This window comes from Drosophila teissieri, unplaced genomic scaffold (genome assembly GCF_016746235.2).
Source record: "Drosophila teissieri strain GT53w unplaced genomic scaffold, Prin_Dtei_1.1 Segkk5_quiver_pilon_scaf, whole genome shotgun sequence".
Taxonomy (NCBI): Eukaryota; Metazoa; Arthropoda; class Insecta; order Diptera; family Drosophilidae; genus Drosophila; species Drosophila teissieri.
Genome location: NW_025225019.1, coordinates 468,313 through 484,199, shown reverse-complemented (window position 1 = coordinate 484,199; position 15,887 = coordinate 468,313).

The following is a 15,887-nucleotide window of genomic DNA, read 5'->3' as shown; positions in this document are numbered from 1 at the left end:
AGGTCCTGAAATGGCGTTATTTTTAATACGTCTTCAGTGCAGACATTACGAAAATGTATCGTCAGATCTGGGTCGATCCAAAACATACCCCGTTTCAAAGAATTCTGTTCCGAAACAAGGAAGGAGATATCCGAGACTTTGAACTAAAAACAGTTACCTTCGGGGTCAACTGCGCCCCCTTCCTCGCCATTCGAGTCTTGCAACAGCTGGCAGAGGATATCCAAGTGCCATTTCCAAATGCCAGCCGCATCATCCAGCAGCACATGTACGTCGACGACTTTCTGGCAGGGGCGAATTCCGTAAACGAAGCCCAAAGTTCGATTCGAGAGTTGCAATCAGCCCTAAGTGCCTCCGGGTTTCCGCTAAGAAAGTGGACCTCGAACAACAAAAGCGTCCTGAAAGACGTCACGGCCGAACACCTCCTTCATAGCGAGTTCCTCGACATCGATGCCGAAAGCACGGCCAAGACGCTCGGTATTCGGTGGAGGGCAAAGTCCGACGAATTCTATTTCGTTCCCCCCGAAATAGTTGCGGAACCCTCCTATACAAAGCGAGAAGTTTTGTCCCAAATCGCTAGGTTGTTCGATCCTGCCGGGTGGCTCGCGCCGTTCATAATCCGGTCAAAAATGTTCATGCAGGAGATTTGGTTGCAGAACTTAGGCTGGGACGATAAGCTTCCCACTGAAATGAGTCAGCGGTGGCAATCGTTTTTAGACGAGTATTCCGACCTCAACCAGATCCGCGTTCCGAGATGGATCTGGTACCAGCCTGAGGTAATCATAGAGCACCACGGTTTCTGTGACGCGTCTCAGAGAGCCTATGGAGCGGCTATATACATCTGCGTCGAGATGGGGCAAAAGATCCTGACTCGCCTGCTTACAGCCAAAACACGAGTGGCCCCGGTAAAAACCGTCTCCCTTCCTCGGCTAGAGCTCCTTCCGCACATGCCCTCCGCCAGTTCAGATATCCGCTGCTGGACAGATTCCACAATCGTCTTAGCCTGGCTACGAAAGCCTGCGTGCAACTGGACCACATTTGTGGCCAACAGAGTTGCCAAGATCACGCAGGCGACGCCAGTCGACTGTTGGCCACACGTTCGCTCAGAACAAAACTCCGCCGATCTAGCCAGTCGAGGCGTATCCCTACATGAATTGGCAGAAAACCATCTCTGGTGGCACGGACCAGAGTGGCTGCAAGGGCCACGAGAGCTATGGCCAGCACAAAGCGACACTCTTCCAGTGACAGAGCTAGAGCAGCGCGCGGTCAAAGTGAATTTTGTCAAGGCCCCGTCCATCGACTTTCTCGAACGTTTCTCCAAATTGGACAAGGCCCTGCGAGTTCTGGTCTATGTTCAACGCTTCCTTAAACGCTGCCGCAAAGGTTCGTTCTTGCCCGATTCACGCCCTACAAGTGAAGAGATCCGAGAGGCAGAACGAACTCTGACCTCCATTGCGCAGCGCAGAGCATATGGCCAAGAGCTTCAGCATCTGACCGAGAAAAGGCCTCTTCCAGTGTCAAGTCCTTTGGTGAATTTGTTCCCGTTCATTGACCAACACGGCCTTTTAAGGGCGTGCGGCCGTCTCACTGCCTCCAAAACCCTGCAATATGATGAACGGCATCCGATTATTCTCCCCTATGACTGTAGACTGTCCCGCCTCATCGTCCAATTTACCCACCAGATTACTCTTCATGGCGGTAGTCAATTGATCGTACGCCTGATCCGATCGAAGTATTGGATTCCTAAAATCAAGAATCTGGTGGGCGATTTCCCGACAGATAGAGTCTCCTTCTCGAGGGCGTTCACCTACACGGGTGTCGACTATGCCGGCCCTTTTGAAATAAAAAATTATACAGGGAGAGCGTGTCTCATAACGAAGGGATATGTTTGTGTGTTTTTCCACGAAGGCTATCCATTTGGAACCGACTTCCGATCTAACAACCGAGAAATTTCTAGCGGCCTTTGCTCGTTTCGTAGCGAGGCGCGGTTGTCCTCAGCGGGTCCATTCGGATAATGGTAAGACCTTTGTGGGGGCGGCAACTTTGATTTCCAGGGACTTTCTCCAAGCTACCAAAGAGTCCGTGACTGATGCATATAGCCATCAGGGACTCGTATGGCGGTTCATCCCACCAGGGGCTCCACATATGGGGGGTTTGTGAGAAGCAGGGGTGAAAAGCTTCAAAACCCTGTTCCTTAAATCGACGTCAGCCCGCAAATATACATTTGAGGAGCTGGCGACGCTTCTCGCTAAGATTGAGGCTTGCCTCAACTCTAGACCCCTCTCCCCTATGTCCGAAGATCCTTCAGATTTGCTGGCCCTCACACCAGGCCATTTCCTTATTGGAGGGCTGTTGCTTTCCACGGCGGAACCCGAGATAAAGGGCGAAGCCAAGTCGATAATAAATCGATGGCAACACCTCAAGGCACAACATCAGCAGTTTAGTGCACGGTGGAAAGAGGAGTATCTTAAAGAACTCCATAAACGAAACAAATGGCAATTTCCGACCAGGAACCTCCAAGCCGACGATATGGTAGTTGTCAAGGAGGACAATCTACCACCGAACGAATGGCGGCTCGGCAGAATCGTTTCTGCCTTTCCAGGAGCCGACGACCGCATTCGAGTCGTTGAGATCCGTACGTCTCGCGGCACCATAAAACGCCCTGTCCACAAGGTTATTCTTCTACTGATGGAGGACAAAGAGTCCTCCGTTCCTAGGGATTAGAGCACTTCCCCCATTCCGGGGCCCAAATAGTAGTCGGCTCATACTAAGCTTTTTATTTCTTTTATTGGCAGACTTACTCACTTCCTACAATAATGGCTCCTCGTCCTCGTGTCACCCAGTCATTGGAGAGCAGACGTACTCGAGGTATTAAATCCTACCGCTGCCGAGTCTGCTCTGGAATCCATCCTCTTCGGAAGTGCAAGAGGTTCCACAAACTGAGCGCTGAAAAGCGCCTTCGGGCAGTACTTATTAATAAGTACTGCTCGAACTGCCTCGCCCATCAGCACTCAGGAGGAGACTGCCGCAGCCAAGAGGGATGCAAGAAGTGTGGAGGAGACCACCACACTCTACTCCACATGCACGAGGTCCTCCCCGCTCCGACCCCGGCAGCGCTACCAGCTCCGACGCGCAGAGAGCGCCATCCCGCTGCACCTCGTCCGGTCCGGATTTCCCGCACTCCGCCACCAGCCCCAGTCGCCAACAATCGCCCGCGTCCGAAGGTCTCCGTCGCGTCTCCGTCGGGGGCAACGGGGCAGCAGAAGGCTGTCCCCATCCTGCCTACAGCCGTCGTCGTGCTGGACACGGGCTCGAAGACTTTCGAGACCGGGGCCATGATCGACCCATGCATGCCGGTGAGCAGCATCGACCGGTCGTTGGCGGCTGCGTTCCGGCTGCCCATCACACGGCTGGGAGACGACGATATCTGCTCGGTGACACTCCGGTCCCGAACAAGCACCTTCCGACTCAACGTCGTCCTGAAGATCGAACCCAGCCTAAGGATCCGGACACCCATCCGAGCTCTGAGCAACGCCGCAAGGGCCAAGTTTGACGGTGTTCGTCTCGCGGACGAGCGCTTCCACCGGCCGGCCACCATCTCCCTCGTGTTGGGATCAGATGTATATGCCAATCTGATCCAACCGGGGTTCCTAAAGATTGAGGATGGGACCGCGCAGAACACGGTGTTCGGATGGACCGTTTCTGGAGCGTGCACGGAATGAAGAGGCCGATCCTGCTGTCTAGCCGGCCAGGGATACCTTTGCCTACGCAAGGGGGGGGGAGAATGTTCACGCCAGAAGGGCGCAAACAATTGAGCGGCAGTGTAAGCAGTGTAAAGCTCCTCCACGGCTCGCAAGCACCGCTGCTCGCGCTCTCCTTCTCTCCTCGCGCTCTCCTTCTCTCCTCGCGCTCTTTCCTCCTCCGCTCTATTCCCATGTAGTGGTCCCGTGGTAATTGCCAATGGTGATGTTTTCATTTAGCTTATCAGCAGCAGCAGGCAACTCTATCAATCCAATCCGGGAAATAAATGTTTCATTGGAGGGAGCATAACTGGATCGGAGTGGTACATCCGTAGCCGCGACATACACCAAATCCATATGGTGGGTGACGCCATCAACGAGACTGCCAGCAGGCACTTATCCAGACTCTGAGGACACCCTAATCCACTTGCAAGGGCAGCAGCTTCCATACGGACCAGGCGCAGGCACAGGAGAAGAACCCTTAGAGATTTGGCATACCGTAGAATAGTGTAAGCATATAAACTTAAAATGTACTATTAAGCCGTAGTTGCTGTTAGCCTGGAAGTTTTCAAGTATTATTGTAATAGCTATTGAACCACTACAAACAAATTGGTTTTTGAGTAATAGATGTAGTTATTAGTGATCCATTAACAGCCACTACAATAAACATATTGTTGCGTACCCCCTTTTCGTGATAAAAAAAATTTCAAGGAGCAAGGACGCTATCAACCTTTAAAATAACAGGACCTACCTTGGAAGAATCCAGGACTAACAAGGAACACACTTTGAAGGAAGACCATAGTTCCACAAAACTCTCAGGATGGGCGGCAAGGAGTCTAAAGCCTCCGAAAACACAGCAAATGTGATCAACACCGTAGAGGTTGTTGACCACAAGCAGGAAATAGAAGGCGTGCAGCTTACCCTGGAATTCATCGCTGCTTTACTGATCTTCCTGGCTCTATTAAAGCTAGGGAAAATGTACAAGAGTTTCCCACAAAGTGCTTAATTGAAAATACTCACGGCAAAACAATTAAATAAAAAAACAAGTGAACCTGTGCATTGCCGTTAATGTGAATATCTGCGAAAACAAGCAACAGCGTAGACTTTCCTAACGAGTGCTTACTCCAAGTAATCTGAGAGCCGAATAGCAGCCAAAGCGTGCCACACAAGAAAAGAAAACCATCTTATTCATTCATTCATATATATGCACACTTAATTTAGTGTATTTTTTTTATACCCGTTACTCGTAGAGTAAAAGGGTATACTAGATTCGTTGAAAAGTATGTAACAGGCAGAAGGAAGCGTTTCCGACCATATAAAGTATATATATTCTTGATCAGGATCAGTAGCCGAGTCGATTTGGCCATGTCCGTCTGTCCGTCCGTCCGTCTGTCCGTCCGTATGAACGTCGAGATCTCATGAACTACAAAAGCTAGAAAGTTGAGATTAAGCATACAGACTCCAGGGACATAGACGCAGCGCAAGTTTGTCAATTCATGTTGCCACGCCCACTCTAACGCTCACAAACCGCCCAAAACTGCCACGTCCACACTTTTGAAAAATTTTTCGATATTTTTTCATTTTTGTATTAGTCTTGTAAATTTCTAACGATTTGCCAAAAAACTTTTTGCCACGCCCTCTCTAACGCCCACAAACCGCCCAAAGCTGCCACGCCCACACTTTTGAAAAATGTTTTGATATTCTTTAATTTTTGTATTAGTCTTGTAAATTTCTATCGATTTGCCAAAAAACTTTTTGCCACGCCCACTCGAACGCCCACAAAACCACCAAAAACTGTATGTGCTGAAGACTCTCCTTCGCACTGCAAATAGCTGAGTAACGGGTATCAGATAGTCGGGGAACTCGACTATAGCGTTCTCTCTTGTTTGTATTTTTGTTTGTGTACATCTGATTATTGTTCGGTTACAATTAATTGGTGCACGAAGGTATAAGTATCTATAACTCCATCACTATATATATATATATAGCAACACCCAGGATCCAACGCGTCGAGATCTCATCGCTCCGGATTAAAGTGGGGTAAGTTTGACGGAACCCTCTTCCCGACTTTTCTCTAAATTTATATATATAAATATATTCTCGTGCTCATTTTATTTTTACACCATTAGTAAATATAAGTATAATTTTGTAACAATGGTAACCGAAGGTTGTCAGGTTTAAAAAAAAATATTTTATTGTTAACCTCTTCCAGGCAATGTATTTCATTAATAGAAGTTACATATTTATACCCGTTACTCGTAGAGTAAAAGGGTATACTAGATTCGTTGAAAAGTATGTGACAGGCAGAAGGAAGCGTTTCCGACCATATAAAGTATATATATTCTTGATCAGGATCAATAGCCGAGACGATCTGGCCATGTCCGTCTGTCCGTCCGTATGAACGTCGAGATCTCAGGAACTACAAAAGCTAGAAAGTTCAGATTAAGTATACAGACTCCAGAGATATAGAAGCAGCGCAAGTTTGTCGATTCATGTTGCCACGCCCGCTCTAACGCCCACAAACTGCCCGAAACTTCCCCGCCCACATTTTTAAAAAGGTTTTGATATTTTTTCTTTTTTGTATTAGTCTTGTAAATTTCTATCGATTTGCCAAAAAACTTTTTGCCACGCCCACTCTAACGCCCAAAACTGCCACGCCCACACTTTTGAAACACGTTTTGATATTTTTTCATTTTTGAATAAGTCTTGAAAATTTCTATTGATTTGTAAAAAAACTTTTTGCCAGGCCCACTCTAACGCCCACAAACCGCCAACTGTCAGTGTTGAAATTTCTCCTTCGCACTTCCACTAGCTGAGTAACGGGTATCAGATAGTCGGGGAACTCGACTATAGCGTTCTCTCTTGTTTTGTGTTCGATATTGTCTTAAATCAAAATTACTTTTCAGCGGCTAGTATCCGCCTTGTTTTTGTCAACCAAAAACAAGAACCCTCAGAGCGACATTTGTAGTCGTGAATAGACAACAATTTTTGTTGACGTGCGCACCTTTGCTTAGTGATGAATTCGATACTCTTCGATAAAATCAATTACAGCCAACTAACCATAATTATACCCGTTACTCGTAGAGTAAAAGGATATACTAGATTCGTTGAAAAGTATGTAACAGGCAGAAGGAAGCGTTTCCGACCATATAAAGTATATATATTCTTGACCAGGATCAGTAGCCGAGTCGATCTGGCCATGTCCGTCTGTCCGTCTGTCCGTCTGTCCATCTGGCCGTCTGTCCGTCTGTCCGTATGAACGTCGAGATCTCAGGAACTACAAAAGCTAGAACGTTGAGATTAAGCATACTAACTCCAGGGACATAGAAGCAGCGCAAATTTGTCGATTCATGTTGCCACGCCCACTCTAACGCCCACAAACCGCCTAAAACTGCCACGCCCACACTTTTGAAAAAGGTTTTGATATTATTGCATTTTTGTATTAGACTTGTAAGTTTCTATCGATTTCCCAAAAAACTTTTTGCCACGCCCACTATAACGCCCACAAACCGCCCAAAACTCACGCCACACTTTGAAATGTTTTATTTTTTTTTTTTTGTTTTTTATCGTTCAAAAACTTTTTCACGCCCACTAACCACAACCGCCCAAAACTTCAATGAGTAGGTAAACATTTCCAGAAGGGGTGCTGACGCGAGAAGTGGAGTAGGTCAAAAACGATGGCATAACGTTTGACGGACAACCTTGACAAAAGGGGATCGTATTGCGCGGCTCGCGACGATCCATCAGGCATGCGGACGCATGAAGGGGAGGGAACGTGGCCGAAACATTGTCCGATCGTTTTGCGATCAAGCTACAGCTTGTGGGGCAGTGAGGACTACTTATATTTATTCTCGTTATGTTGGAGAGGTGAGGGGCTTACCAAGATCCCACGACCCAAAATCGACGAGCTTACGCTGGCATCATGGTGCCTGAACATCGGATGCCCCTCCCTTGGCCTGAGTACGCCCAACGCCCAACGTAAGGATTTGTCATATTTGTTGAGGAATAGTGTCATTAGTTTCAACGAAAAATAGGCATAAATTCCATCTTTTAATGTCCTAATTAGTTTGACTATGTATAGGATATTGGGCTTAAGTAAAGTTAGCGTACTCTTAATAATTCTTTTACCATTTAGTCTAAGTTAAAGTCCCCAACTTCTGCAACAGAGAACGCGCGTAAATGGTTCAGAATAGAGGCATGACTTTAAGATCACTTTTGTTTATCATCCCTTTAAAATCGTAAGTCCTTTGTTTTCCTTAAATCAAGAATGTGGTAGATTTCCTTGTTTTTATATCAAGCAACTAAGTGTCGATCGACGTTTTGTTGTAATTAACGTAAATATAATTTGAGGGTGGCTCACGCTTCCAACGTATTAGGCCAAGTATCCAGGTCGTTCAAAAAGGTTAAGTCCAAAGAAGATAGGAGCGCAGATATAATGGTAACGCATTTAGCGGTGCGGTGCGGGTATATCGTTTATTTGACGATCCAGTACAGAGGGGCTGGGGGAACTGACCGGATATCGTAAAATCGACGCTGCCCACGTACTAGGCTAAGGAGCCAGGTCGTTTGAGGGGCTCGAATCTTTACGGCTTTCCATGATTAATTTTGGGCGGGGGACTATTTTAGTTCCTTTGGTTAGTCTACTTGGTAGGCCAAGTAGCCAGGTAGTTTGTGAGGCACGTGGCCAGGGAAATAGGAAAACTGTTGGAGTCCGAACGTATCGGTCAAATAGCAGCAGGTTGTGGAGTCTGCAACTATCGGTCAAACAGCCAGATTTTCCGACGACTGGGAGGAGGGGATTTTCGGACATACACTGTCTTAGGTGGACACATATGGAGCCATCGTAAAAGCTCTCCAGGTGAAGGTGGGCCAGCTCACATATGGAACCAAGTAAAAGCTCCCCTGGAAAAGATGAGACAGTTCACATGTGGAACCATAGTAAAAGCTCCCCAGGAAAAGGCGGGCCAGTTCACATATGGAACCATCGTAAAAGCTTACCAGGAAAAAAAGGCCCAGTTCATGTACAGAACCATAGTAAAAGCTCCCCGGGAAAGGCGGGCCAGTAAAATGTTCCTAGTAAAAGTTCCCTAAGCAGTGGAAGACGGAGGCATGTTGGCCGGGTGTAACCATGTCAGGGCAACGACCAACATCTCCGGGTAGTAATTGGTTTTTTTTGGGGCTTAAATACCGGACGAGTTTTTGACTGAGGAGAGACTTATTAATGGCGTAACAGCACCTCAACTTACCTATATTATTTTAACAGTTGTAGTCAGCAACGTTCACTGTAGATCGTGTCATATATTTAGCTGCATACCAAGCAGAACAAAAAACAAGTCCTTAGTAGAGCAATCCAAATCCGCAAATGAAGGGGACAAAAAAGAAAGTGTGGTTTCAACGCGCCACCGGGAGAGTAACCCGATCGCGAACACAAGAAGAGGGTCGTGCACCGCAAAGTGCAAGAGCGAGAGACACCCCCCGACTATATGAAGCACTTTATCAAGAGAGTCTTGAAAACTTCGAAAACCAGCCGGAAGAGGTAGCACTTGTCCGAACAGATTGAAAGCACAATGGATGAAGCAGCCGGAGGAATGGATTTACCACTAGCACGCTGCCAAGGTACCAGGCAAGTTCAGAAGACCGTTCGGAGACTGCCGATAGGCGGGAAAGAGAACTAATGGATTTAGTGAGACAAAGTAGAAATGCGAAATTGGAAATGATCGCTCAAGTAAACGCTTTGAAGAAGAAAGTGGCTGTTACAAGCCACCCAAACCTTTACCGAACAACCAAGAATGGCCCCACCACCTAGACTACCCAGAAACCTCAAGGATAGCTTTCTAAGACATCAAGATACTCCGACACCGGAACAAGTGTCGCAAGAATGTTTTAACAGCCAAATGCATCGGTTAAGGGAGCCCAGACAAATGGCCACTCCGCAGCAGATACCGGAAGAATGCGTAGCAGCAGAGACCAGCCACCAACTGCACCCCGAGGTAGATCGAAGTCTAACGTTTCAAGCGCCAGCACAAAAAGGTGTTCGGCTAGATACATTTTTTTTTCCCCCAGTTTGGAGCTTTTATTTGTTGTATCTTTTCAGTACCGAAAACTAACAAGTTAACAAATCTTAAGTGTAAATACTAATTACCAGTACATTTCTTGAACTGTATTATAAAAGCGGCCCTAAAAGCCTTAGCCATGTTAGACTCCTCGTGTTCACACATGAACACGAATATATTTAAAGACTTACAATTTTGGGCTCCGTTCATATCTTATGTAAATGAATCGAGAGCGATAAATTATATTTAGGATTTTGTTATCTAAGGCGACAAGGGTGCAGTGCTCAAAAACATGTAATCTAAGTGCACACTACATGAGTCAGTCACTTGAGATCGTTCCCCGCCTACTAAAAGGTCCCTTAGTGGGAGACCACAGATAAGGTCCTCGCCGCTCAAGATAGGCAGATGTGCCGGAGCATGGGACCCCGATGAGGCGGGGACTATTTACTTAGGCCTCTGCGTAGGCCATTTACTCTAAGATGCGATTCTCATGTCACCTATTTAAACCGAAGATATTTCCAAATAAAATCAGTTTTCTTACAAAAACTCAACGAGTAAAGTCTTCTCATTTGGGATTTTACACCTCGCGACCTAGTTAGGATGCGTTGATAGCTTGTTTCCTTTTCCTTTTTTTCCGCAATTTCGTCTTTTACAGGTGGCACGTTTAGATCTTTGTGAATGTTGGCGTTTCGAACATACCACGGTGCCCCGGTGATAGTTCTCAATATCTTCGTCTGGGCTTTTTGAACGATATCGATATCGCTGTTGCTGGCATTTCCCTATAGCTGGCAGCCGTAAGTCCAGATTGGTTTTAGCACTGAGTTGTAGAGCAGCACCTTGAAGTCCAAACTGAATGGTGAGCGGGAGTTGATAAGCCAATGAAGGCTGTTGGCCTTCAGTTTTAAGTGAGTTCTCTTGGCTTCGATGTGTCGGCGCCAAGTTAGTCTTCTATCGAGGTAAACTCCCAGATACGTCACTTCGTTTGCTATTGGAAGTGCGACGTTGTTCAGCGTGAGCGGTGGACAATCTTGCCTGTTAAGGGTGAAAGTTACTTGCTTGCATCTTAGTTCGTTTACCTTTATACGCCAGTCGGATAACCACTTTTCCACGTCGACCAGGTAGATGGCTAGCTGAGATGATGCTTTGATTGGGCATCTGGAGCGGCTGAGAATAGCTGTGTCATCCGCAAATGTTGAAACTGTCAGGTTGCTGCTTGTAGGGATGTCTGCTGTGAATAGGACGTGTGTTGGGCCTAGTACGCTGCCTTGTGGGACACCGGCTTCAATACTGTGTTCGTCGGATATCGCAGTGTTGCACCTCACTACAAACTTCCTGTTGTAGAGGTACGATTCTATAAGTTTATGAGTGTTGTTTGGAAGCGTTGTTTTGATTTTGTACACCGACCGTTCGAATGTGTTTGTTGCAGAATTCGGTTGGAAGACTTTTTGTAGATGAGTGGCAAATGTGCTGGCTCTATTTTTGTCGCTACGGGCCCAACCACCAATGTGGTTTCTAATAGGGACCACTGGTTCTGTGGGTGAGCCAAGAGTTGGGTGAGCTTTCCACAGTGAGTTTTTTGTACTGGATGTTGATAATTTTTCAATATAAGTACGTTGGGCAAGCTCTTCTTCTTGCTTTAAAGCTTTTGTAAGTTTGCGTGTGGTGTCTTTTAACTTTTGTTTTGCCGACGGTGATCTGGAGGACTGCCATTCTCGCCGCAGGCGTCGTTTTTCGAGAACAAGTTGTTCGATTTGCAGGTTGGTCTTTTTGTGATTTGTAATTTTGCTTACTGTTTGCGGCGTTGAGCAGCGAGCTGCTCCAGTGAGTTAACAAAACTATCAACGTCAGCTTCAGCTTCAAGAAATGGGTTAAGCTCAATGTGTGAGCCTATGTATTTTTTGTTTTTGAGCCAGTTGTTTTTTTCTGAAGTCAACTTATAAAAGAGGTTTGCTGGTTCTGGGTGTCGGAGCAGATTTATTAGGAGGGGCGAGAGGTCAGATGATAGGTCTGAGAGGCACTCGACGCTTATCAAATTACGGGGAATGTTTTTGGTGACGGCGAAATCAATTAGATCAGGTAGTTTTTTGGGGTCAATAGGCCAGTATGTAGGTGTGCCAGGAGAAACGTGGTCGAGCTTGTTGTTTGCTTTTATAATGGCGTTGTAGAGCTGTTTTCCTTTTGGATTCACGAGTCGAGACCCCCAGTGTGTGTGCTTGGCATTATAGTCCCCAGCTGCTATAAAATGTTCTCCAAGTGAGCTGAAGAATTCCATAAATTGGCCTTCAGATAAAGTGGAACGAGGTGGGCAGTAAACAGCTGGTTACCATTATCCAAATGAATTTTTAATGATTAATCTACAAGCAACAAGATAGTTTTTGGCAGTCTCAATATGACAGTGGTGCTTAAGAAGGCTTCTTATCAAAATCCCGGTCCCGCCGTGGGCCTTACCATCAGGGTGATTGGTTCCGTAGAAAATATATCCTCTTAAGTTGAAGTTATATTTGTTTGTGAGGTGTGTTTCCGAAAGTAGCATTACGTCGATGTGCTTTTCGAGTAGGAATTGAGCTAGCTTAAGTTTGTGCTGTGAAACGCCATTGGCGTTCCACGTAGAGATTCTTAGCGAGGCCATGAAGATGATTATTTTGATTGTTGTGATACAAGCAATTGTATCAGCATGTTTTGATTGCGCATTAGATCTTGCATGGTTGTCCGCATAAACGCCATAAACTCCGCCATGCTCTGCTGCAAGGTAAGTATCATTGCTTCGAAATTGTTTTGTTGTTGTTCCATTGGCTTTTTGTCTTGTACCGAATTGAAGTCCACATATTTGGCTTGTGAACATGGCGCATTGGAGGCTGGGGGCTCTAGACCTGATCTTAGAGCGCTTGCATATGACGCGTTTTTGGTAAGAAGAAAACTTCTGGGTTGTTTTTGGGGGGTATTTTTGTGATCGGTGCGTTTTGTGAGCGTACAGTGGCTACGCTGGGGTAATGCGCGTGAGATCTTTGTATACTGGGCAGCCTCTGTAGTTGGCTGTGTGATTGCCTCCACAATAAATAGAACTTAAAATTTGACGGAACCGGCCGCGGTGTGACCGTTGAAAGTTTTTTATTCAGTGTGGAAAGACTACAAGAATTATATGGAATAAGTCGACAGCAAGTGTTCAGAGAATTTCATAGTCTGCTGATCGCCGCAGATAGCAAGTGGTATTGGCATCTCATGGAGGATCGAGCCGAGGATTACGATTATGATTACTATTCGCTCACCAGGGAAATGAAACGCGCTTTTTCTACAACTGGAAGTGACTTAATGAAGATCAAAGAATTGATGGATAGAAAACAAGAGTATAACGAGTCCTTCAGCGATTATGTCGCCGACATACACAACTTACACTTTAAGTTAAAACACAAGATCGCCGAGGGTGAATTTGTAGAACTTTTTAAGGACAACCTGAACTCCAAATGGGTGGGTTACTATTGACGTCCCCAATAAGGTCTCTGGCAAAGCTTAAAAAGGAGGGTCTCAAAACGGATCGGTGGTTAAGAAACCATGGGAAACCGATGCGAGGTAGACCAGTAAATGAGATCCAACGCTCACAGAGGCAAGGACGTATTCCCGATGGTGTCCTTGTGGAAAAATTCCAACGCAGACCGGGAGACAGCCGCGAGTCCAACAGAACAGAAACTCTTTGCACGATATGATTTGCTATACGAGTGGATACGGAGTGGGTTTCTACCGCCAACACTCCGGGAACAAGAATCCATGCACGTCTCGATTCCACGAGGTCACCTGCCGCTATTGCCAGAAGTCAGACAGATCGATTAAACCATATGTCGAATAAAAGAAAAAAAAGAAGCTTTTTATCCATCTTTAACTATATTACAAATAAAACTAATAGCAAACAAAAAAAAAAATTATATACATAATAGCCCAGCTAACGCAGTCAGCAGAGTGTGGTGGGTCGAAGCCACACGTTTATGGGCGCAAATTAAAAAACAAGCTACTAAAAAAATAACAAAAATAAAAGAAAATGGAGTACGGTTTTCTTTTGCGAAGTCATTTCATGCGTAATCGCATCGATCACTTCGAGCCTGTTGAGTACACCCTTTTCGTGAGATGGTAAGATTTTGAAGATTTAAAACCAGAATCTACAAGCAGGGGAAGCAGTACCATCATCGCGATGACTCAGTTGGCTTGCGACAAAGAAAATGCAGGTCGACAATAAACGAGTCTCCGATTACACGGTCAGCGGCCGCAATAGATTGCAGAAAGAAAATAAAATCAACACCAGTTCCGGGCTCACTTCACCGAAGCGCTATTGACTCCAAAAATAGAGGAAAGTTAGAAATATGATTCCTAGGTGGGAACACTTGGCATAGAAGACCAATAGATCAGAAAAAGCTCTATGCCGGTATAAAATGACCGTGGCCCACAGATAAAATGGTCAGTCAGTACCCGGGGAAAACACCCGTAGTCAATACCCGGCTAATCACCCGTACGTCAAATACCCGGGCAATTATCCGTCTATAGCCGGGAAAACTCAAAGATAACTCCAGCCAAGGAAAAATTTTCAAGGAGCAAGGACGCTATCAACCTTTAAAATAACAGGACCTACCTTGTAAGAATCCAGAACTAACAAGGAACACACTTTGAAGGAAGACCATAGTTCCAAAAAAACTCTCAGGATGGGCGGCAAGGAGTCTGAAGCTTCCGACAACACAGCAAATGTGATCAACATGGACAACAATGATCAACAATGGAGGTTGTCGACCACAAGCAGGAAAAAGAAGGGGTGCAGCATACGCTGGAATTCATCGCTCCCGGCTCTCTTAAAACTGGTGAAAACGTACAAGTGATCTGTACAGCGGAGGAGGGACTATCACCATACCCTGGACAGAATTGCATCCGGTTTCCCATAAAGTGCTTAATTGAAAATACTAACGGCAAAAAAATTAAATAAAAGAACAAGTGAACCGGTGCATTGCCGTTAATGTGAATATCAGCGAAAACAAGCCACTGCGTAGACTTTCTAACGAGTGCTTACTCCAAGTAATCTGAGAGCCGAATAGCAGCCAAAGCGTGCCACACGAGAAAAGCAAACCATCTCATTCATTCATTCATATATATGCATACTTCACCTAGCGTATTTTTTTTAATCTTTGTTCGTGTATTGCTTATTATTGTTCGATTACAATTAATTGGTGCACGAAGGTATATGTATCTATAACTCCATCACTGTATATATATATATAGAAACACCCAGGATCCAACGCGTCGAGATCTCATCGCTCCGGATTAAAGTGAGGTAAGTTTGACGGAACCCTGTTCCCGACTTTTCTCTATATTTATATATATACATATATTCTCGTGCTCATTTTATTTTTACACCATTAGTAAATATAAGTATTATTTTGTAACAATGGTAACCGAAGGTGGTCAGGTTTAAAGAAAAATATTTTATTGTTAGCCTCTTTCAGGCAATGTATTTCATTAATAGATATTTTTGTGTTCAATATTGTCTTAAATCAAAATTACTTTTCAGCGGCGAGTATCCGCCTTGTTTTTGGTATGCAAAAGCAAGAGCCCTCAGAGCGACGTTTGTAGTCGTGAATAGCCAACAATTTTTGTTGACGTGCGCACCTTTGCTTGGTGATGAATTCGATACTACTCGCTAAAATCAATTACAGCCAACATATCATAATTTTTGTATGCTAACCTTTTAACCTTTTTTTTGTATTACATGACACTAGCCAACAATCTATTACTCAATAAAATTGTGCTATTATTACTATTATTATTACTATTGTAACTTCAACAAAATGAGTAGGTAAACATTTCCAGAAGGGGTGCTGACGCGAGAAGTGGAGCCGAAACATTGCCCGATCGTTTTACGACTACTGACTGACGAACGGTACGAGCTTTTTCAGGCAACACTAATATATATTCTCGTTATGTTGGAGAGGTGAGGGGCTTACCAAGATCCCACGACCCAAAATCGACGAGCTTACGCTGGCATCATGATGCCTGAACATCGACTGCCCCTCCCTTGGCCTGAGTCCTTACCCAGGACACAGGTACGAATACACCGACGTAACAA